General features: G+C 43.1%; 1 protein-coding gene across 1 annotated transcript in view; it reads right to left on the reverse strand.

Moving 5' to 3' along the window:
* LOC311148474 (transcription factor SOX-6-like) overlaps positions 1-23065 on the reverse strand; it is a 145288-nt gene that overhangs the window by 115216 nt on the left and 7007 nt on the right. The window contains exon 2 of the mRNA XM_084185450.1: positions 6407-6471. The gene's annotated coding sequence lies outside the window, so the exon portion shown is untranslated. The remainder of the gene's footprint in view (positions 1-6406; positions 6472-23065) is intronic.

Consider the following 23065-nt stretch of genomic DNA (forward strand, 5'->3'; position numbering starts at 1 on the left):
CCACTCCAATTCGCATACCGCACAAACAGATCCACAGATGATGGAATCTCTATTGCACTCCACACTGCCCTTTCCCAACTGTGAGAATGCTGTTCATTGACTTCAGCTCAGCAGCGTTCAACACCATAGTGCCCTCCAAGCTAATCACTAAGCTAAGGTCCCTGGGACTGAACACCTCACTCTGACATCTGGATCCTGGACTTCCTGACGGGACGCCCCCAGGTGGTGAGGGTAGGCAACAACACATCCGCCACGCTGACCCCCAACACTGTGGTGCCTCAGGGCTGTGTGCTTTGTCCCCTCCTGTACTCCCTGTTCACCCACGACTGCGTGGCAAAGCACGACTCCAACACCATCATTACGTTTTCTGACAACACAACAGTGGTAGGACTGATCACAGATAACGATGAGACAGCCTATAGGGAGGAGGTCAGAGACCTGGCAGTGGGGTGCCAGGACAACAACCTCTCCCTCAATGTTATCAAGACAAAGGAGATGATTGTGGACTACAGGAAACGGAGGGCCGAACACGCCCCCATTCACATCGACAGGGCTGTAGTGGAGCGGGTTGAAAGCTTCTAGTTCCTCTGTGTCTACATCACTAAGGACCTATCATGGTCCAAACACACCAACACAGTTATGAACAGGGCACAACAACGCCTCTTCCCCCTCAGGAGGCTGAAACGATTTTGGCATGAGCCCTCAGATCCTCAAAAAGTTATACAGCTGCACCATTGAGAGCATCTTGACTGGCTGCACCACCACTTGGTATGGCAACTGCTTGGTATCTGACCCCAAGGCGCTACAGAGGGTAGTGCATAAGGCCCAGTACATCACTGGGGCTGAGTTCCCTGCCATCCAGGACCTCTATACAAGGGGGTGTCAGAGGAAGGCCCTAAAAATTGTCAAAGACTCCAGTCACCCAAGTCATAGACTGCTCTCTCTGCTACCGCACGGCAAGCCGTACCAGAGCGCTAAGTTTGGGACCAAAAGGCTCCTGAACAGCTTCTACCCCCTAGCCATAAAACTGCTAAATAGTTAACCAAATAGCTACAGTATATTCCTTTTCTGTCCTTAGATTACTCTATTTTCACTGCATCAGGGCTAAAGAGCAAGGACCCGCATGATCAACAGTCAGCAAAATGCAAAGGTAAAACATGAATGGGGATAGAGAGGGACAGACTTTTCACAAAGTATTTGATGACACAGTACAAAGATAAAAATGACGAGAGATATAGAGAGAGGGAGACAAAAAAGGACGAGAGAGAGAGAGACAGAGAGAGAGAGCGAGAGAGCGAGAGAGAGAGAGAGAGACACAGAGAGAGAGACAGAGAGAGAGAGACAGAGAGAGAGAGACAGAGACAGAGAGAGAGAGAGAGAGAGAGAGAGAGAGAGAGAGAGAGAGAGAGAGAGAGAGAGAGAGAGAGAGAGAGAGACAGAGAGAGAGACAGAGAGAGAGACAGAGAGAGAGAGACAGAGAGAGAGAGAGAGAGACAGAGAGAAATTCATTATTAGAGAGCGGACCCCATACTTCGCTGCCATATAGAGCACTTGGTTCTATAACTGATTGAGCCACAAATCCCAGAGGTGCCTTATTGCTATTATAAACTGGTTACCAACGTAATTAGAGCAGTAACAATAAATATTTTGTCATACCTGTGGTATACAGTCTGATATACCACGGCTGTCAGCCAATCAGCATTCAAGGCTCGAAGCACCCAGTTTATAAATAAATATATATATATATATATATATATATATATATATATATATATATATATATATATATATATATATACAGTTGAAGTCGGAAGTTTACATACACTTAGGTTGGAGTCATTAAAACTCGTTTTTCAACCACTCCATACATTTCTTGTTAACGAACTATAGTTTTGGCAAGTCAGTTAGGACATCTACTTTGTGCATGACACAAGTAATTTTTCCAACAATTGTTTACAGACAGATTATTTCACTTATAATTCACTGTATCACAATTCCAGTGGGTCAGAAGTTGACTGTGCCTTTAAACAGCTTGGAAAATTCCAGAAAATTATGTCATGGCTTTAGAAGCTTCTGATAGGCTAATTGACATCATTTGAGTCAATTGGAGGTGTCCCTATGGATGTATTTCAAGGCCTACCTTCAAACTCAGTGCCTCTTTGATTGACATCATGGGAAAATCAAAATCAGGTGTTTGAAGGATGTCAGTCATGATTGAGGATAGGAATGATGATGATGATGATGATGATGATGATGATGATGATGATGATGATGTTGATGATTATGACAATTATGACAATGTTGACGATGGTGATGATGATGATGATGGTGATGATGATGATGACGAAGACGGTGATGATAATGACTATGATGATGATGATTGACATGGCAGTGAGCACCACAACATACTTCGTGCCACGAACACTCACAGTACATCTTTACTCTGTAGTGTAAGAAACAGAGGCCTCCAACTCTCCACTCCACTATTACTCTTTCTCTCTCCCCCCACCTCCCTTTCTTTCTATCTCTCCCTCTTTCTCTCCCTCTCTCCTTGTATCAGAGATACGGTCTCACTGCATGACCTCATGGAAGGAGGATCTCCTTAAAGCCACAGTGGTAATAGAAGAGACAAAAGAACTCATCCCGAGGAAGCTGCCCTCGCTTGTGGTTTGGAGGCCGAGAGAGGGAAAAAGTGACTAAGCCGCGTGGCTCCTTTCTTCTCTCCACTCCTACATAACCAGAGGGATAAACTAGAAGGAGATCATATTTAGAACAGGCCCCATTTCAAGGCTAATATAAGTGAAAGAGGGATAGAGCTGGTGGTTTTGCGAAGACGCTGTGGGATGAGGCTGGTGGATTCTCTCGCTGTCTCTGAGGAACCACATCCCAGGCCCAACCTATAGGCTCGCCATCTGCAACCAATGAGCGCGTTCAAAACAGAACCATATGGACCTTGGGTGGGATAGTGACACGGGCTCTGCAGCCAAATTGGAAGAAATAGAGTTGACTTTAGCTTTATTTAAGTGATTTCAATTAATGAGTTAAGTAGTATGGAGTGCACACCTCGTAAACAACAAAGACTTTGAAACAGACCTCCCTGCCCTGGCCAACAAAGTGGACACGTGTAGCCTATCCCCAAACAGTAAATCATTAAAGCCTTCCCACGATGAGGGCTAGAGGCCAATGAGGATCAGCTAACTGATGACCTATAGCGTAAAGTCCCTCCCCCTCTGACATGGCACCAGGGCCACAAAGAAGACAACTATTATTACTTTAAAACTGGGATGAACCATATGGCCTTTTCTTTAACTTTTCCCAGCTCTACATTTGATATATTTCTCTCGTTGGTAAAACCATTTCAATCTATAGGACTTCAATATTGACGGCTTAATTTTAGGCTTGTGTACCTACAGTGACATTTGAGTCTAGATACAGTGGGGGAAACAAGTATTTAGTCAGCCACCAATTGTGCAAGTTCTCCCACTTAAAAAGATGAGAGAGGCCTGTAATTTTCATCATAGGTACACGTCAACTATGACAGACAAAATGAGAAAAAAAATCCAGAAAATCACATTGTAGGATTTTTTATAAATTTATTTGCAAATTATGGTGGAAAATAAGTATTTGGTCAATAACAAAAGTTTCTCAATACTTTGTTATATACACTTTGTTGGCAATGACACAGGTCAAACGTTTTCTGTAAGTCTTCACAAGGTTTTCACACACTGTTGCTGGTATTTTGGCCCATTCCTCCATGCAGATCTCCTCTAGAGCAGTGATGTTTTGGGGCTGTCGCTGGGCAACACGGACTTTCAACTCCCTCCAAAGATTTTCTATGGGGTTGAGATCTGGAGACTGGCTAGGCCACTCCAGGACCTTGAAATGCTACTTACGAAGCCACTCCTTCGTTGCCCGGGCGGTGTGTTTGGGATCATTGGCATGCTGAAAGACCCAGCCACGTTTCATCTTCAATGCCCTTGCTGATGGATGGAGGTTTTCACTCAAAATCTCACGATACATGGCCCCATTCATTCTTTCCTTTACATGGATCAGTCGTCCTGGTCCCTTTGCAGAAAAATAGCCCCAAAGCATGATGTTTCCACCCCCATGCTTCACAGTAGGTATGGTGTTCTTTGGATGCAACTCAGCATTCTTTGTCCTCCAAACACGACGAGTTGAGTTTTTACCAAAATGTTCTATTTTGGTTTCATCTGACCATATGACATTCTCCCAATCTTCTTCTGGATCATCCAAATGCACTCTAGCAAACTTCAGACGGGCCTGGACATGTACTGGCTTAAGCAGGGGGACACGTCTGGCACTGCAGGATTTGAGTCCCTGGCGGCGTAGTGTGTTACTGATGGTAGGCTTTGTTACTTTGGTCCCAGCTCTCTGCAGGTCATTCACTAGGTCCCCCCGTGTGGTTCTGGGATTTTTGCTCACCGTTCTTGTGATCATTTTGACCCCACGGGGTGAGATCTTGCGTGGAGCCCCAGATCGAGGGAGATTATCAGTGGTCTTGTATGTCTTCCATTTCCTAATAATTGCTCCCACAGTTGATTTCTTCAAACCAAGCTGCTTACCTATTGCAGATTCAGTCTTCCCAGCCTGGTGCAGGTCTACAATTTTGTTTCTGGTGTCCTTTGACAGCTCTTTGGTCTTGGCCATAGTGGAGTTTGGAGTGTGACTGTTTGAGGTTGTGGACAGGTGTCTTTTATACTGATAACAAGTTCAAACAGGTGCCATTAATACAGGTAACGAGTGGAGGACAGAGGAGCCTCTTAAAGAAGAAGTTACAGGTCTGTGAGAGCCAGAAATCTTGCTTGTTTGTAGGTGACCAAATACTTATTTTCCACCATAATTTGCTAATAAATTCATTAAAAATCCTACAATGTGATTTTTTTTCTCATTTTGTCTGTCATAGTTGATGTGTACCTATGATGAAAATTACAGGCCTCTCTCGTCTTTTTAAGTGGGAGAACTTGCACAATTGGTGGCTGACTAAATACTTTTTTTCCCCAATGTATATCTTTATTACGAAAAGAGAGAAAGTCCATTAAAAGGATAATGTAACGTAGCCAGAGAGAAAGTCAATTAAAAGGCATATTGTAATGTAGACAGAGAGAAAGTCAATTAAAAGCCATACTGTAACGTAGACAGAGAGAAAGTCAATTAAAAGGCATATTGTAATGTAGACAGAGAGAAAGTCAATTACATTTACATTTACATTTTAGTCATTTAGCAGACGCTCTTATCCAGAGCGACTTACAGTTAGTGATTACATATTTTTTATTTTTTTATACTGGCCCCCCGTGGGAATCGAACCCACAACCCTGGCGTTGCAAACGCCATGCTCTATCAACTGAGCTACATCCCTGCCGGCCATTCCCTCCCCTACCCTAGACGACGCTGGGCCAATTGTGCGCCGCCCATGAGTCTCCCGGTCGCGGCCGGCTGCGACAGAGCCTGGATTCGAACCAGGATCTCTAGTGGCACAGTTAGCACTGCGATGCAGTGCCTTAGACCACTGCGCCACTCAGGTCTAAGGTCTCAGGTCTCAGGTCTAAGGCATAAATTAAAAGGCATATTGTAATGTAGACAGAGAGAAAGTCAATTAAAAGGCATATTGTAATGTAGACAGAGAGAAAGTCAATTAAAAGCCATTCTGTAACGTAGACAGAGAGAAAGTCAATTAAAAGGCATATTGTAATGTAGACAGAGAGAAAGTAAATTAAAAGGCATATTGTAATGTAGACAGAGAGAAAGTCAATTAAAAGGCATATTGTAATGTAGACAGAGAGAAAGTCAATTAAAAGGCATACTGTCGGGTAGACAGAAAGTCAATTAAAAGGCATACTGTAACGTAGACAGAAAGTCCATTTAAAGGCATACTGTAGCGTAGAGCTGACAGGTTCCTGGAGTGTTGCCTGCCTGTATGTCTTTAAAAGAAGCCTTTCTACACTGTACTGAAAGCTCATATAGAGCGAATACAGAGAAACACCCTGACCAGAGTGGTTGTTTGCTATCAAAAGCACTCTGTATGAACGATGAAGGCGAACTAACGGACACGTACAAAGTCAGGTACAGTTTGTTCACCAGAAATGTGACAACACGCAGAAATAAAAAGGCGTGTGCACCACTGACATGACCATTCATACAAGACAGGTACGTTCCTTTGTGACATAACATATGCACCATGAATTCCATGCTTTAAAGTGAAAGTACACGTTTTAACATTTTCTGCTTTTTTTCAACCTTGGCCTTGTCAATTCCTCCAAACCGTTTTTTAAATTCATTAGCTGGTTATTCTACAATATCCAGAATAAGCTTAACTTTAAAAAAAAGTGAACTATCGCTATAAAAGAATGTCTTACAGAGTAGAAGTTAGAATAGCCTTAACACTTACAGCACTAGAGAGACTTCAACACCTTCAGCTCACTTGTGGGTCGGTTTTGGATTCATGAACGTCGCCTGAAAAAGAGCAAAAACAATAGATAATTTAAACAAACAATCACATCATTACATTGATATTACTTTTTTTTTTTTTTTTTTTTTTTTACAAATGTTACAAATGTATACACATACGGACAGTATATTTATAATTACATGGTCATATCTTGCACACTTAATTGCCTTTATGCCATGTATACATTTGGTCATGGTGTGATTTGAGTATTCTTTATTGAACAGAGAAGAGATAGGAGAAGAGTGTAACGTAGGTAGTGGGTTGGATTCGAACCCACTCTGACACTGACCACTAGTCCACCCAGGCCACACAGAATTGCCACTTAATCTGCTATTGTTTTGATTGTAATGAGAAATATCTCATTAGGTTCTGTGTGTATAATTAGGATTCGCTCAGTGTGTGCCCCTAAAAACAAAATGTCAGAGCATTGTTAATAAATTACACTTCTTCTAGTTGTTTATCTAACATCTCCATTCATAGCTATGTGCTTCTATACCTGCTGCCTATCCAACAGAGAGCCTTTATGTGGGACATGAGAGGCAGTGTAACGTAATGGTGCACACACGGCAGCACATAAATGACAACACACACTGTATGCACACAAACCCAGCAACACATGCAACATTAAGATTATTGAATGCAGCTTTGAAGTTGGAAGTTTGTTAAGCCTTGTCGTAACGTGATTATTGTTGAGGCCGCCGAGGTAGGTCACTTTGTCCTCATAAACCTGGAGGGAGAAGGAGGTGGCACCCTATTCCCTATATGGTTTACTACTTTTGACCAGAACTCTATGGGCCCTGGTCAAAAGTAATTCACTACATAGGGAATAAAATGCCATTTGGGACACAGCGAAGAGTCACTGCCCGACACTGCTCTCACACATCAGTGGAAATGGACCAACTAGCCGTGCGATCACTGACTACTTAGCTTCTAAAGAGCCTTTTCTCCTGCCTGTGGCTCTGCCGGTTACTGCGAGTTACTAGGGTCAACCTTAATTGATCCACACGCATCCCTAATTACCTGGGTTTGTGGCACCACGGCAACAAGTAAATACATCAAAGCAGGAGCTGCTGCCTTAAAGCTTCAAGGACCAGCAGGGGTGAGAGGAAGGGAACAGGACAGACCAGCGCCATGTTCATTAGGCACCTAATAGGAAAAAACAGGGAGAGACTACCTGGACTTGAATGGGACCGCTCATTTTCGCTTTCCGTTGCAAAACATTATAAGACCTTGCTTGATGGTGTCCTAATGAACAGGACCCTGAGCTGAGATGACACGGGTTGGTCCTAATTAGGTGCAGGAAATTATAATGAATAAATGACTGATTAACAGAGAGAACGGGAACTGAACTGACAGAGGAAGAGAGAGAGGAGAGAGAGAGAGACGATGAAGGAGGATGCATGTAGCCAATCATGGAATACACACACACACACACACACACACACACACACACACACACACACAACCAACCTCCAACTGACATGATCAAAGTAAACTTTATACTGAAACTAAGAGCAATGTGTAAACAGGTAGAAACAAACATGCCTGTGATTTTACCATTTCAAGCTAATTAAGAACAATGAAGGAAAGAAGCAAATACATACATTATATTTTATTCATGGCTTGATTTTCTCTTAGAACCAACTTATTTTCTCTGAGGGCACAATTTAGAGCAATTCCAACAAGAACAACCCAGAGCCCTTGTGTTCTAAGAAGATCTTAATCTACTTAACAAATACTCAGCAGAAAACATAGCTAGAACCATCCAACTCATAGCTCTGTTTCATGGAATAGGGTGAAGTTGTTCCTAGTCACTTATCTTGGGTCAGTTTTGCATTTCCCTCACTAATGGTTAAGGATAGGTATGGAGGAGGGCATGCTGATCCTAGATCTGTACCTAGGCAAAACTTTACCCCGGAGCCTGTTTCAAAGTCAGTTGCAGAACAATCACTGCCACCTTAAAAAAAAAAAGTCCCTCGACTGCCGTTCATACTCTCAACCTGTCAGCTCGTCTGAACACGTTCCAAATATCTGCAGAACCAGTTATTCTCTCTTTCTCTTCTCTACTCCATTCTCTCCTCTTTTTCTCCACCGCTCAACACACCGTCAACACTCTATCATCTGCAGCTGGTGGCCTCAACACCTGGAGGACGATTGGTAATCAGAAAGACAGCTGGCTACCCAGGAGGACAAGAACAAGCCACGGAACACACTTAACACACTAACACACGTGCACTAGCCGGCACTCACACTTCACACGCAAACACTTCTTAACATGAAGACCTTTATTTTACAGGATATGGCATGTGACATGTCACTGCACTCAAGATGCAGCACTCCAAAGAAGTGTGTAGCCTCAGAGGTTTGTGTGTGTGTGTGTGTGTTCATGTGTTTTCATGTACATGTGTGCATAAAGGCGAGGGAGAGAGGCCCAGAACCCTGCTATGATAACCTCATTAATTGAGGTCTATAAATTTGCTCAGGAAAACCCAGAGGTCCGGAATAACAAAGGCAGGCCTTCTCCTCAGAGAATATCCAGCAGATCATTTAGTTACTACCCACTGGACCCCATCCAGTCTCACTCAGGCACAGCTGGTCGGAGCATTGGGCTGACAGTAAGGATCCACACACACACACACCTGCACTCTCATGCACACGTAAGCACAGACACACACACACTCACTCATCTCATGCACATACACACAGACAAACCGACACAACCAGTCTCCCCCTCCACACACACACACTCAAACACACACACACACTTCCCACATCCACTCTAAGGTCTTGACATGCAAGGCAGAGATGAAGCCGTCTCGGGCCTCCCCTGACAACTGGGATATGGCTGCTACCTGTTTGGCAAGAGTTCCAGCAGCTGTAAAATATGACTGTCCATGTTAGGCGAACGTTCAGGCAGCTATGGAACACACCTGTCTGAGTGAGGATCTGGCAATGGTGAAAGGAGAGGGTAGACTAGCTAGCAACATGTTCGGCAAAAGTTCAGGTAGTAAAATTATACCTTTCGTGAGTCAAGAGCAGTGGTGGAAAAAGTACTAAATTGTCATACTTGAGTAAAGATACAATTGTCATACTTGAGTAAAGATACCTTAATAGAAAATGACTCAAGTAAAAGTCAAAGCCACCCAGTAAAATACTACTTGAGTAAAAATCTAAAAGTATTTGTTTTTAAATATACTTAAGTATCAAAAGTAAATGGAATTGTTCAAATATACTTAAGTATCAAAAGTAAAAGTAAAAGTATAACTCATTTCAAATGTCTTATATTTTCTAGTTTTCTTTTTTTTACGGATAGCCAGGGGCACACTCCAACACTCAGACATCATTTACAAACGAAGCATTTGTGTTTAGTGAGTCCGCCAGATCAGAGGCAGTAGGGTTGACCAGGGTTGTTCTCTTGTTAAGTGTGTGAATTGTACCATTTTCCTGTCAAAATGTAACAAGTACTTTTGGGTGTCAGGGAAAATGTATAAATGTATTTAGGAATGTAGTGAAGTAAAAGTAAAAGTTGGCAAAAATATAAATAGTAAAGTACAGATACCCCAAAAAACTACTTAAGTAGTACTTTAAAGTATTTTTACTTAAGTATTTTACATCACTGGTCAAGAGACAGACAGGGACCAAGGAAAGACAGCACAGTGGAACAACCAGGAGAAACACACACACACACACACACACACACACACATGCCAGCACACAAAAACATCCATGTGCTGTCTAGTCCCAGTTGTCAATGCTGCTCAGAAAAAACACAGAGACATTCAATGGGAGACAAAGAGACACTGTGAGAGAGAGAGTCTCGATAACGCTTGCAGCCCATGAGCTTCGACGTTGCGATCTCAATGAGGCGTTGCGATGTCCAGCACAGCTCTACTCAGATACAGTATGTTGCACAGCAAGCTAATCACCTGGTCAATTAAACTAGAATAGAGGTCAATTGATCCATAAATGATGAGCTGGTCAGTGGATCCACTGAGAACTCACTATTCGTTCTACTGGTTGATGTCCCGTTTTTTGAAGCCACTCTTTCACTCATTGTGGGGTTTCAAGCTACCAGGGTTGTGTTCATTAGGACAAACTGTAGAAAAATGTTTTCTGAAAACAAGAGTTTCTTATATGTAGTTGAAATAGTATCTCTCCGTTTCGGAATGCTTTCTTGGTGCCCACTGAACACGAGCAAGATGCGAGTATGGATGAGAACTCCAAGTCAACACTTTAATGAGAGGAACAAGGTAAGGGATGCCTTGCATGACTGAAACGCTTTGGTGCACGCTCACAAAAGACCTGGTTAACACTAGACTGACTTAACTGACAACAAGCATTATTGAAGCAGTCGTAAACATGAAATATTGCAGAGGTGAGGGGCAAGTGGCAACACATCAGTCTCAACCTCACCCTTGCTCGGTACACTTAGGCAAGATTACATTATGCTCGCTGCCATTGTTCCCCTGGTCTTCAAGACAAAGCCTGTTCCACTCTGCAAACGCTCGCCAAATGTTGTAAAGACAAGGGTGAATGTCAGAGGGAGTCGTCAATAGGATTTCTCTTCTTTTGTTGGTTCCAGAGAGGTATGCACAAGCACGTCACTGTGCGAGAGAGAAGAAAGGAGGCCCTGTGAGGGAGTCGGTCGAGGAGCCATGTGAGGGATTCGGTCGAGGAGCCCTTTGAAGGAATTGGTCGAGGAGACCTGTGAGGGAGTCAGTCGAGGAGCATGACAGTCTTCGCATGAAAAGACCTACCGTGAGAAGAAGTGGCTTCTTAGGCCTAAACAGATTTCTGGGAAAATAGACCCCTGACACACCCCGAAAGGCAGACCTATGAACTCGTAGAGTCCGTAAATCAGAGGTTCAACAGTGATAACAATACCAGAAGTGATGCACCTTAATTTGAAACCTTTGAAAGTACATATACAAAGTCAGAGAAAGAAAAACAGCCACAAAGAAACAGTTCCTGACCTGTGTGGAGATATCAGAAGAACCCATGAAGACCACAAAACACAACCAAGGGAACAGATCCCAGCGCAGTATCAGAACTCCAAATATTTGACAGCACTGTATCGAACTGAGGTTATACAGTGGCTTGCGAAAGTATTCACCCCCCTTGGCATTTTTCCTATTTTGTTGCCTTACAACCTGGAATTAAAATGGATTTTTGGGGGGTTTGTATCATTTGATTTACACAACAGGCCTACCACTTTGAAGATGCAAAATATTTTTTCTTGTGAAACAAACAAGAAATAAGACAAAAAAACAGAAAACTTGAGCGTGCATAACTATTCACCCCCCCCAAAGTCAATACTTTGTAGAGCCACCTTTTGCATCAATTAGAGCTGCAAGTCTCTTGGGGTATGTCTCTATAAGCTTGGCACATCTAGCCACTGGGATTTTTGCCCATTCTTCAAGGCTAAACTGCTCCAGCTCCTTCAAGTTGGATGGGTTCCGCTGGTGTACAGCAATCTTTAAGTCATACCACAGATTCTCAATTGGATTGAGGTCTGGGCTTGGACTAGGCCATTCCAAGACATTTAAATGTTTCCCCTTAAACCACTCAAGTGTTGCTTTAGCAGTATGCTTAGGGTCATTGTCCTGCTGGAAGGTGAAACTCCATCCCAGTCTCAAATCTCTGGAAGACTGATACAGGATTCCCTAAAGAATTATCCTGTATTTAGCGCCTTCCATCATTCCTTCAATTCTGAACAGTTTCCCAGTCCCTGCCGATGAAAAACATCCCCACAGCATGATGCTGCCACAACCATGCTTTACTGTAGGGATGGTGTTCTCGGGGTGATGAGAGGTGTTGGGTTTGTGCCAGACATAGCGTTTAAATTGAATTTCTGAAAAAAATTATTTTTTTCATTTCACTTCACCAATTTGGACTATTTTGTGTATGTCCATTACATGAAATCCAAATAGAAATCCATTTAAATTACAGGTTATAATGCAACAAAATAGGAAAAAATGCCAAGGGTGATGAATACTTTTGCAAGGCACTGTACAGCATCAACCTTATGTCGACTGTGTCATGGCCCCAACAACTATTTAAACTGTCAGGGCAATTAGCAACCACCATGCTTTAATGTACAAGGCCAGAGCAGACCTATAATTAATTGCTGTGTAAATGAGTCCAGTGGGGAAACGACTGTCTAGATCAGGGATGGGCAACTGTGAAGGGGTGGGGGCCACAAAATATCTATACTCACCATGAGGGGCCACAGTTGCCTACACACACACACACACACTGCGAGCATTTAGCGACCCCCCTCTTGACAGCGGAGAGAATATTGAGTTTTAAAGTTAATTTCGTGCAATTCTACACATTTTGCCATGGGATGTAGAGAAAATGTTGCCGTTTTAAAGCAAGTTTGTTGCAATTCTACACATTTTGCCATAGGGTGGAGAGAAATGTTTGCAATTTTTTATATGATATCTGGGTGAGACTGACTAACAAAATCAATGGGGGCCCGCAGCCGGTAATTTGACCATGATTACTAAGTTTAGATAGCTGGCCGCTAGACTAACTTACCAATAAAAAATATGTTGCTGACATGGGCTGATTGAGTGACTATCAGTGACTGACATAACAAGAGAAAAACTGTTGATCTTCAACCACATTTCAAAATTGCACCTTGTGTATTCTACTATTCTAACCTAAGCGAAATGTAGTTGCCCCCCCCCCCCCCCACCTCGCGGGCAAAACATTTTAGTACCATGGCATTGTTGAATCCTCGCTTCTGATTGGCTTGAAGGGCATTCTAGAGCGTGCATTATTTCCCTATAACGCACAGTATTTTTGCACGGTAGAATTCGATGGCTATTTCATTCTTACACATTCTATGTTTGAGCTGCTTATGAAAGCAAAAGTCTAATTGACAACATTATTGGCATTGTTGAAAAGATAGGACTGGTTTGGTTAGCTAAACTAGCAAGTATGTTTGTTTGGTTACCAAGGCAACTACTGTAGGTATCTAGTAAACTTGCTAGTTACTTCAGTGGATGTTGAACAAATGAACACATTTCTAACAGCAAATATGTTACATTATAGCCATGGTATAAAATGGGGCAATCAACTCGGGGCTCTATGCATTCTCTGGAACATAGAATAGTTTCAAAACACTTCTACATTAATGTGGATGCTACCACAATTACTCTTTGAGATGGTGGAGTTAGAATAGTCGTTGAGGTGGGGGAGTTAGAACAGTCTCTGAGATGGGGGAGTTAGAATAGTCTCTGAGATGGGGGAGTTAGACTAGTCTTTGAGATGGGGGAGTTAGAATAGTCTTTGAGGTGGTGGAGTTATAATAGTCTTTGATATGGTGGAGTTATAATAGTCTTTGAGATGGGGGAGTTAAAATAGTCTTTGAGATGGGGGAGTTAAAATAGTCTTTGAGATGGTGGAGTTAGAATAGTCTTTGAGATGGGGGAGTTATACTAGTCTTTGAGATGGGGGAGTTAGAATGGTCTTTGAGATGGGGGAGTTAGAATAGTCTTTGAGATGGGGGAGTTAAAATAGTCTTTGAGATGGTGGAGTTAGAATAGTCTCTGAGATGGTGGAGTTAGACTAGTCTTTGAGATGGGGGAGTTAGAATAGTCTTTGAGATGGGGGAGTTAGAATAGTCTTTGATATGGTGGAGTTAGAATAGTCTTTGAGGTGGTGGAGTTAGAATAGTCTCTGAGATGGGGGAGTTAGACTAGTCTTTGAGATGGGGGAGTTAGAATAGTCTTTCAGATGGGGGAGTTAAAATAGTCTTTGAGATGGGGGAGTTAGACTAGTCTTTGAGATGGTGGAGATAGAATAGTCTCTGAGATGGTGGAGTTAGACTAGTCTTTGAGATGGGGGAGTTAGAATAGTCTTTGAGATGGGGGAGTTAGAATAGTCTTTGAGATGGGGGAGTTAGACTAGTCTTTGAGATGGGGGAGTTAGAATAGTCTTTGAGGTGGGGGAGTTAGAATAGTCTTTGAAATGGTGGAGTTAGAATAGTCTTTGAGATGGTGGAGTTAGAATAGTCTCTGAGATGGGGGAGTTAGACTAGTCTTTGAGATGGGGGAGTTAGAATAGTCTTTGAGATGGTGGAGTTAGAATAGTCTTTACGATGGGGGAGTAAGACTAGTCTTTGAGATGGGGAGTTAGAATAGTCTTTGAGATGGTGGAGTTAGAATAGTATTTGAGATGGGGGAGTTAGAATAGTCTCTGAGATGGGGGAGTTAGAATAGTCTTTGAGATGGGGGAGTTAGACTAGTCTTTGAGATGGGGGAGTAAGACTAGTCTTTGAGATGGTGGAGATAGAATAGTCTTTGAGATGGGGGAGTTAGACTAGTCTTTGAGATGGGGGAGTTAGAATAGTCTTTGAGATGGTGGAGTTAGAATAGTCTTTGAGATGGGGGAGTTAGACTAGTCTTTGAGATGGTGGAGTTAGAATAGTCTTTGAGATGGGGGAGTTAGAATAGTCTTTGAGATGGGGAGTTAGAATAGTCTTTGAGATGGTGGAGTTATACTAGTCTTTGAGATGGGGGAGTTAGACTAGTCTTTGAGATGGGGGAGATAGAATAGTCTTTGAGATGGGGGAGTTAGAATAGTCTTTGAGATGGGGGAGTTAGACTAGTCTTTGAGATGGGGGAGTTAGAATAGTCTTTGAGATGGTGGAGTTAGAATAGTCTTTGAGATGGGGGAGTTAGAATAGTATTTGAGATGGTGGAGTTAGACTAGTCTTTGAGATGGGGGAGTTAGAATAGTCTTTGAGATGTGGGAGATAGAATAGTCTTTGAGATGGGGGAGTTAGAATAGTCTCTGAGATGGGGGAGTTAGACTAGTCTTTGAGATGGGGGAGTTAGAATAGTCTTTGAGATGGGGCAGTAAGACTAGTCTTTGAGATGGGGGAGTTAGAAAAGTCTTTGAGATGGTGAAGTTAGAATAGTCTTTGAGATGGGGGAGTTAGAATAGTATTTGAGATGGGGGAGTTAGAATAGTCTTTGAGATGGGGGAGTTATACTAGTATTTGAGATGGGGGAGTTAGAATAGTCTCTGAGATGGGGGAGTTAGAATAGTCTTTGAGATGGGGGAGTTAGAATAGTCTTTGAGATGGGGGAGTTAGAATAGTCTTTGAGATGGGGGAGTTAGAATAGTCTTTGAGATGGTGGAGTTAGAATAGTCTTTGAGATGGTGGAGTTAGAATAGTCTTTGAGATGGGGGAGTTAGAATAGTCTTTGAGATGGTGGAGTTATACTAGTCTTTGAGATGGGGGACTAAGACTAGTCTTTGAGATGGGGGAGATAGAATAGTCTTTGAGATGGGGGAGTTAGAATAGTCTTTGAGATGGGGGAGTTAGACTAGTCTTTGAGATGGGGGAGTTAGAATAGTCTTTGAGATGGTGGAGTTAGAATAGTCTTTGAGATGGGGGAGTTAGAATAGTCTTTGAGATGGTGGAGTTAGAATAGTCTTTGAGATGGGGGAGTTAGAATAGTCTTTGAGATGTGGGAGATAGAATAGTCTTTGAGATGGGGGAGTTAGAATAGTCTCTGAGATGGGGGAGTTAGCTAGTCTTTGAGATGGGGGAGTTAGAATAGTCTTTGAGATGGGGCAGTAAGACTAGTCTTTGAGATGGGGGAGTTAGAATAGTCTTTGAGATGGTGGAGTTAGAATAGTCTTTGAGATGGGGGAGTTAGAATAGTCTTTGAGATGGGGGATTTAGAATAGTCTTTGAGATGGGGGAGTTATACTAGTCTTTGAGATGGGGGAGTAAGGCTAGTCTTTGAGATGGGGGAGTTATACTAGTCTTTGAGATGGGGGAGTAAGACTAGTCTTTGAGATGGGGGAGTTAGAATAGTCTTTGAGATGGGGGAGTTAGAATAGTCTTTGAGATGGTGGAGTTAGAATAGTCTCCGAGGTGGTGGAGTTAGAATAGTCTTTGGGATGGTGGAGTTAGAATAGTCTTTGAGATGGTGGAGTTAGAATAGTCTTTGAGATGGTGGAGTTAGAATAGTCTCTGAGATGGGGGAGTTAGACTAGTCTTTGAGATGGGGGAGTTAGAATAGTCTTTGAGATGGGGGAGTTAGAATAGTCTTCGAGATGGGGGAGTTAGAATAGTCTTTGAGATGGGGGAGTTAGAATAGTCTTTGAGATGGGGGAGTTAGAATAGTCTTTGAGATGGTGGAGTTAGAATAGTCTTTGAGATGGTGGAGTTAGAATAGTCTTTGAGAAGGGGGAGTAAGACTAGTCTTTCTTAAGTCAGGAAATGTCAGACAAGCGTGCTCTCTGTAAAGTTCCTCCTCGTCTTTAGAGTGGGGTGCTGAAGCTGCTTTCTCAAATCAGGAAAGGGGTGAGGACTGTAATGTGTGGTGCCTGAGTTTTTGGCATCTCCACAGTCTCTTTACTGTCTCTACTACCTTTTTCCTAAAGACAAGCTTCTATCATGTTGACCACTGCTTTAATTAAGTGAAATGCTCATTTTGCGGAACGGCCCCTTCATTTGAGGAGGTTAAACAGGTTAAGTAGGAATGGTTGTGCTTGAGAGGGTATGATTAGATAAGAGGCAAACAAAGAGATATATCGATCCTCATGGTATCCACTTTGCTACCTTCATCATTCCTATGGATCCTAATATTGTGTACGTGCAACATGGTGAGTTCTTTCCTCTTCGACACAACCCCAACCAATCACCTTAGACCAGTGTTTCCCAACTCCAGTCCTCCAGTACCCCCAACAGCACACTTTTTTTTGTAGCCCCAGACAAACTCACCTGATTAAACTTGTCAACTAATAATCAAGCCCTCAATGAGTTGAATCAGGTGAGTTTGTCTGGGTCTACAACAACAATGTGTACTGTTGGGGGTACTGGAGGACTGGAGTTGGGAAACACTGCCTTAGACTTTGAAGAGAGATAACAACCTGATTGGCTGTTTGGGGAGCTTTCAATTGCCCATGGCAAACTTGCCTGTCAGAAAGGGGGCGTATGTGTTTTGAAGTTGTTCGACACCATCAAAAGCATCTTTCATCTGGCCCCACCTCTTACAGAAGTGTGTTACACAATGACAAAAGAGGACAAGAACATAATAATTTATGGCGGCTTCAACGGCTGCTCTTATTCACAAATCTGTCTCACAAAAGGTTGGCGCTTAACCCTTTTCCTGTGTGCACCATGAACAAACAGGCACAGAGCCCATTGTGCGTTGAGAGCGGAGGCACACTAGTGAGGGAAACACACGTGAAGTTTAACAATGTAGGGTACGAGTTAAGCGAGCAACACTTCAACACAGAGGTCTGGGCTGCCACAATAGAGTCTTTATGACATAAGCTTCTTGTCACTGTGTCTCTTTAGAAAAGCAGATGGGATTTTTCCTACAGCGTGCATCCAGCAATAGCAATTGACATCACAAGCCAGCCTATATTTGCCATATTAAAAAGGGGGACACAGTGTAAGCTCCCTGAGAAGGAGGTTACACTCTGCACAGCCAGCTGAGGCAGCTATTTTCCAGTCCTACTGAAGGGAGGCCTTTACAGAGGGAACCAAGTTGGGAGGCTTGAGAAAAGTACTTCTCCTATGGCTACACTTGCTTCTAAATCGTTGTAAGTCCGACAAGCCAGAGCAACCACTCTGTGGTCGTATTGTAGGTGAGTTGGTTAGTGGTTTCTCATGGTGAATGCTAACACAAGGCTAACGTTACTGCTGGTGCTGAAAGGCCTGGCAACACAAGGTTAGCATTAGCGGTGCTAAAAGCACAAGAGGTGAGTCCCATGAAATGCCTGTAATTCTATTCAGATGGGCTGCTGTACACACTGCTACCGTTACGGGGGGGGGGGGGGGGGGGGGGGGGGTTGAGATACCCTTCAATACAGTGAACCTCAACTGCTATCGGTTATATTGTATACATACAGTGTGTTAGATTACATGAGGTCACATGCAGTCCGGCAGCAGTCCAGCCGCGTCAGCTGTACCGGTGCCAAAGCCCCTGTTCAATACTCTGTCATCCAGAAACAGTATGCCTCAGCAGCCCAGCGAATAGGATTCCTTCTTACATGGCTGTACTGTATACTGTACACAAATAAGGCATGGGAGAAACATGTAGCCTACTACAAGTTCTAATTTACATCATTCTTGGACTGTGTCCCATGGTTGGACTTTTAAAACACAGAATACCATGTTATACACCTCGTGATGCTCAAATGTAACTCACATGGAGAGATTTCAGGGTTGTCAATAAAAGCGTACTAGTGCATTTTTATTCTGGGTTTCCCGGCCCCATCCCTTTTCCCATGGCCTCACTCTCCCTCCCAAGCCTCTAAACAGAGACAGTCTTACTGTGGGCCCATCCCCCTCACAGGCCTCCAAACAGAGCCAGTCTTACTGTGGGCCCATCTCCCTCCCAGGCCTCCAAACAGAGCCAGTCTTACTGTGGGCCCATCCCCCTCCCAGGCCTCCAAACAGAGACAGACTTACTGTGGGCCCATCCCCCTCCCAGGCCTCCAAACAGAGCCAGTCTTACTGTGGGCCCATCTCCCTCCCAGGCCTCCAAACAGAGCCAGTCTTACTGTGGGCCCATCCCCTCCCAGGCCTCCAAACAGAGCCAGTCTTACTGTGGGCCCATCCCCCTCCCATGCCTCCAAACAGAGACAGACTTACTGTGGGCCCATCTCCCTCCCAGGCCTCCAAACAGAGCCAGTCTTACTGTGGGCCCCTCCCAGGCCTCCAAACAGAGCCAGTCTTACTGTGGGCCCCTCCCAGGCCTCCAAACAGAGCCAGTCTTACTGTGGGCACAGCTCTCCCCACCACCTCGTAACGACCACAGTTTGATTAAAGGCCTCTCGCCAAGCTGGAAACCACGGGAACAGCCTGCATCGACAGCTGGCCACCGACCAATCAGTGTCGGCTATAGGGGCATGCTGGGTGTTCCACCCAGCATGCCCCAGTGTCCTTCCCCAGGCGTTCTGACCACACACCCGTTTCAGAGGCCTCACACCCTGAGCGGTGCCGCCACGCCCCATTAGTAGTGGCCGCTGTGCAAGTAGTGAAGTGTGGGCTGGTGGAGCTGAAGGCTGGAGCTTTTCATCCAGGGATCAAAATATGTTGCACAACATCTCAACATGACCACACATACTATGGCGCATATCAATATATATATATACCCTGTTTGTGGCGAGACCCCAACCACACAAGGCCCTCTCTCTAGAAGACCTTGGAATACTTTTTTGTGTGTGTGTGTGTGCAAGTGTGTGTGTGTGTGTGTTTTATGCCAGTGTATCGGTCTGTGTGTATTAGTCTCTGTATGGTGGGTCACAGCTTCAGCAGCCCTTTCAGATGGTCAGAGAGGCTCATGGTAACTGCATGGGAGGCCAAACCACAAACCCTCGCTACAACATTTCAGCACATTTCCCTTTTTCAACCACATCCAGAATAAGACTAACTGTAAATGTACAGTATGTTAATAGCGTAGAGAACAAATCACAGGATCTCATAAATGAGCCATTTGTAAATTGTGCACAACTCAGATTGGATCTTCAAATCCAGCTCTGCCAATAGGATTCATGGAACACATTCATTTAATAAAGCTCTTAACTCAACATCTAATTCTTGCAAACCATTGTTAACAGTATGTTCTTGAACACAAACGGTAGTAATATTAGTAACGACATGATAATAAATAGGAATACCACTTAGACAGCCTTACAGATGGTCAACACTGTCGTGTGCAATGATCTAGCCAAAAGCCGTGTTGCTCCCAACGACCCAAGAGAACTCTTGAGGTGACACACACGTCCACCTGGAGACAATGTGGCGCAGACAGACAAATATCACCACCTTCTCACCCTTTGTTAGCCACGTCTGGTGTCAGCCTTTTGACCGTGCGGAGAGCACACAATGAAATGCGTGGTAGCGGAGCCTTACAAAAGGTAGTCTATGTTTTGTTATTTGATATGATAACTTGTTCACAGCTTTCCTCTACAGCGCCTCTTTTGTTCCAGAAGGAAGGACATTTTTCCTCGCTTGACACATGGGAAAGAAAGCCAGGCTTAGCTTCATTATGATTTGTTTTCCATTTCGATCCAAGTCAAGTGTTCATATTTTCCTATTTTCCCTTTCTGCATTCTGTCGGCTGGCGTGCTCGTGGAAGACGGGGTCGGGGAATGTAAGCTTCCTGGTCTGGAGACCATTCATAGCCTGTTCATAGCCTGTTTATAACCTGTTTATAGCCCATTCATGCTGCGTATCTCATAATTCCTGGAGACCATTCATAGCCTGTTCATAGCCTATTTATAACCTCTTCATAGCCCATTCAGGTTGCAGGTCTCATCATTTAGGATTGTATTGACTGGAAGTTGAAGATGCAAAGTAAAGTTCTCTGAACTAAATCTGCTGCCGCCTTCTGCCTTCCAAACAGCTAATGAGGTATTATGACAATCTACTAATGAAGACTTTTATGCTGCAGTGCAATAAGAGGGCTTTACATTTGACTGATGGCCAGTCACTACTCAGGTCACTACTCAGCCATCTCACTCTGTCAATGATCCAAAAGTCAGCACGCCATTGGTTAAAACCCAGGAGACCAACAAATTCAGCAGTTTACATCCACAGGAATGTTTTTCCAGAGCTCCTTGACATATGCTTTTGTCTGCACCTCGCAAGTTTAGACATCAGTCAATGACCGATTGAGAAAGCCCAGGCAAAATTATGTATTTTCTCTTTTACAATGATTCTGTCTTTAAAAAACACACTAATAAAAATGTACGATGATGGGAGTTCCAGGGGCCTAGTTTATCAACTGTGCATACGTACAGACTATACCCCAAAATGTGTGTGCGCCAGTTTTCCCGCAAATGTTAAACGTGAGAATGTAACTTTCCTCCACGCAAACTTTAAACCATGTGTACGCACACCTTCTAATCTAGTGGATTAAGTATTGTATTGCAAGTATTTTGTGCCAATGGGGGGGCTATGATGACACGCTTATTCATATGAACATGAAGCAGCCAATTGCCCGTTAGTGAGAATATTGATTGAGTGTTATATTTTTGAAATCTAAAATAATTTCACATAGGAATCTATTTCCTATTTATTTTATTTTCATAACCATTGCAGAATATATTCCTCACATTATCTGGCCGTGATGAGTTCATATTCCTGAAGTAGCCATATAACAAATTACCATGCGTGTCTCTCATTTAATTGGGCCTATGTAAATAGATAGGCTATAGGTTTGGCTGTATGTGATCCCTTAGGCAGCGTGGTTTATGGCCTACATACACATCTAACAGGTGAACATCAAGACAGTTGATATTTTACTTTGAAGTATGTATGCTACTACTGAAACTTCTATTTGTTTTGAGTAGCCTAGACAATGTTTCAGAATTCGTGGACAGTCCAGCATATTTAGGTTGGCGGAAAAGTTGATGCAAAACATTGTTGAATTCAAACGTTCTGCTGACAGTTCCACACCAATTCACCATCCTTTGTTTTCTCTTTCAGACACTGTCATGGTCCTTTGTCAGATACAGCATAAATTACTGCAAAAAAAGCAGTAAATAGACCGGTAGTTTAGGTAAAATATTTGACAGTATGTCAAGGTAGGCTCCAGTACTGCTGTGCAATAGGAGTGGGACATCATAGCCTATACCAAGGCAGGAAACACAATAATCTATTGATAAACAAAATATTTAACAAAATGTCATCCTTTGTATAGAAGTGTGAGCTGTAGCCTACTTTTAAATGGTCTCCAATATACAATCAATCTTGCAGAATGCACAGACAGGCACTCGCTATATGCAGCATGCATGTTTAGTTTGAAAATGTAATTGCAAAATATCAAAACATTTTACCCTTCAGAAATGTGATCAAATATGCCATTTCCCTTTCTTTTACTAACTGCCGTGGCATAATTCCAATAGTGCCAAATGATACAGAAAATAAAGGGCGTTATTGTCAGCATAAAAGGTGAATGGAGGGCGTTTTCCGGGCAGAGTTTTATTGTTCGTTTATGAGTGCACAGTTTATGAATTGGCGTGGGCCAAGTTGATACATCTCAATATTTTTAGATGTACGTATTATTTTCAGAAATTGCACATGTAGATATTTAGTGTGAAATTTACAAAACGGTTATAAATGAGGCCCCAGACAGTACAGTGGTGAATATAAATATGTGACAGTGATCTATTTTGCACACACCATGCGGGTATCAAGGGTGTTTGAGTGCCTCTACATCTCCTTCAAATTCAACTATGGATCTCGACGCCAGTTCCACTTTTTATTTTTATTCCCTTCTATTCAGGGTCTGATTTAGACCTGGGACACCAGGTGGATGCAATTAATTAGATTTTATTTCACCTTAATTTTAGCAGGGAGTCCCATTGAGATTCAGATCTCTTTTACAAGGGAGTCCAGCATATACACAATTTATAAATACAACATAATACAACAATTACAAAACATCTCCAATCAAAAATGTGAACTTCCCGAGAGGGACCAGTACATCTAGTTGTAGGGAACTCTGTATATTGTACTAGCAGTACTCCGGACCTCGTAGGTTAAGATTTGAGCCCCTGCTCTAGCCTTTCTTGAAAGTCCTGGACGAAGGTAACAAGTCATTTCAGGACAAT

This window comes from Coregonus lavaretus (genome assembly GCF_964263955.1).
Source record: "Coregonus lavaretus genome assembly, chromosome: 21".
NCBI classification, from domain to species: Eukaryota; Metazoa; Chordata; class Actinopteri; order Salmoniformes; family Salmonidae; genus Coregonus; species Coregonus lavaretus.